Here is a 2,742-nt window from a genome sequence, read left to right as displayed (position 1 = left end):
AGATGACCTCATTTTCCTTTTGGGGATGGAGAGGCCCATGTCACTGATTACCTCTTTGGTGCTGACCAGAAAATTCCTGACTGATCAGTTAAGACTACATTTTTGGAGGAGGTTGAAATTGCAGTTAGGTGAGATATTAAGACCCAGTTTGGTGACGTCACCTAAGTGACTCCATTTGGGGCCTGTGGTTTTTCTTTTTAACAAACAAACAAACAAACAAAAACAAACAAACAAACAAACAAACAAACAAACAAACAAAATAGAAAACCCATAAATAGACCCTGCATATATGCTCAACTGATATTTGATAAGGGAGCCATGAATGCAGAATGGGGAAAGGACAGTCTTTTTAGCAAATGATGCTGGGAAAACTGGATATCCACATGCAAAAGAATGAAACTGGATTCACACCATACACAAAAATCAGCTCAAAATGGATTAAAGATTTAAACATAAGAGCTGAAACTGTAAAGTTGCTAGTGGAAAACATAGGGGATAAACTTCATGACATGGGCTGGCAATGATTTCTTGAACGTGACACCAAAAGCATAGACAAAAAAGACAAAAATAAACAAGTGGAACTGCATCAAACTGAGAAGCTTCTGCACAGCAAAAGAAAAAATCAACAGAGTGAAAAGGCAGTAAACAGAATGGGAGAAAAATTTGCAAACCATATACCTAACAAGAGATTATATCCAAAATATATAAGGAACTCCTACATTTCAGTAGCAAAAAAGTCCCCAAGTAACTGATTAAAGTGGACAAAAGAACTGAATAAACATTTCTCCAAAGACGACATGAAAATGGCCAATAAGTATATGAAAAGATGCTCACCATTACTAACCATCAGGGAAATGCAAATCAAAACCATAATGAGATATGACCTCACACCTGTTAGAATGGGTATTATAAGAAAACAAAAGACAGCAAGTGTTGGCAAGAATGTGAAGAAGTTGGAACACGGGGACACCATTGATGGGGTGTAAAATGGTGCAACCACTCTGGAAAACTGATGGAAGTCCCTCAAAAAATTAAAAATAGGGCGCCTGGGTGGCTCAGTCGTTAAGCGTCTGCCTTCGGCTCAGGTCATGATCCCAGGGTACTGGGATCAAGTCCCACATCGGGCTCCTTGCTCCGGGGGAAGCCTGCTTCTCCCTCTCCCACTCCCCCTGCTTGTGTTCCCTCTCTGGCTGTGTCTCTCTCTGTCAAATAAATAAATAAAATCTTTAAAAAAAAATTAAAAATAGAACTGCTGTATGGTCCAGCGATCCCACTTCTGGGGCCATATCCAAAATATTTGAAACCAGAATGTTGAATCAGGATTGCTGCCCTCTGATGGGGTTTAGAGCAAGCACCCAAGAATGTGCCACTTTGGCATGCCGATTATTTTTAGCTGAAGACAATCAAGGTCCAATAGACTCAAGAAGAACTTTTTACCTCCTCTTTAATTGCCTAAAATAATTTAGATAGGGAGTCTGTACCAGGAAGAGAGCTATCACCAAAGATAGCTTTCTAATTTTTTTTTGACATAAGAAAACTTCTCCACCTGGCATGAGAAACATTTGTTTACCAAACATTTGCTTTTCCCATTTCCTGTGAATTGTCTTCCTTCCCTTTGAAGTCCCAGACCCCGAAACCCCTTCTTTTTAATTCAGGGTGGCATGCAAGCCTCATTTGCCTGATTATCAGAGAGCTTCTCTGTCTTTGTGCGGCTTCAGTACATATGGAATTAAATTTGGTTTTCTTCTTTTGATCTGTCTCATACCAATTTAATTATTAGGCCAGGCAAAAAACTTGGAATAGGAGAAGAGAACATTTTCCTCCCCTAAACTCTCCTGTTCGTTGTAGCCCTATTCACAATTGCCACGATATGGGAACAACCCAAATGTCCACTGATGGATGAGTGGATAAAGAAAAAGGTGCCATGTACATTCAATGGAATGTTATTCAGCCTTAAAAATAAAGGAAATCCTGCCATATGTGACAACATGGATGGACTTGAAGTCCATTATCAAATAAGCCAATTGCAGAAGGACAGATACCACATGATTCCAGTTATATGAGAAATCTAAAATAGTCAAATTAATAGAAACAGAGAGTAGAATGGTGGTTGGCATGGGCTGAGTGTAGTTGATGTTCAAAGATCTAAAGTTTGAGTTATGTAAGAAAAATAACTCCTAGAGATCTGCTGTACAAAGTTGTGCTTATAGATTACAATCCTGTATTGTACACTTAAAATTTTGTTAAGGAGATAGATCTCATGTGAAGTGTTCATGCTACAACAATAAAAAAAAATTACTCTTAAAGTAGTGTAATCATGACATACTTAAAATTAATTATCCACTAATATTATTATCTATCAGTCTACCTCTGTTTTCTGAGATTATATCTTAATGGGCCTAATGTACTCTTTCAGGAATACTTTTTAAGTCAGAAGTAGTTTCTATAAACAGTATTTGGCAGTAAAAATTAATAGAAAGTTTGTGGAGGGCAATTTAAATTTTTTAAGTGTTCATATTTTCCAAGACTACATAGTTTTAATTCTAGAAATGTGTTCCCTAAAAACAAACTAATATTACCCTAAACAATTATTTCAAAATTCAGTAATGTACACCATCATGATGAGGGAACAGAAGGCAAGTTGAGGAGAAAGCAGAAGCTGACACCCCACAACCCCCTCTCCCCCCCCCCCCACCATGGGATATAAATGTGACATTCCTCAGGCACTTCTGGCTGCCCTAA

This window comes from Neomonachus schauinslandi, chromosome 11 (assembly GCF_002201575.2).
Source record: "Neomonachus schauinslandi chromosome 11, ASM220157v2, whole genome shotgun sequence".
NCBI lineage: Eukaryota > Metazoa > Chordata > Mammalia > Carnivora > Phocidae > Neomonachus > Neomonachus schauinslandi.
This window is presented reverse-complemented; position numbering follows the sequence as displayed.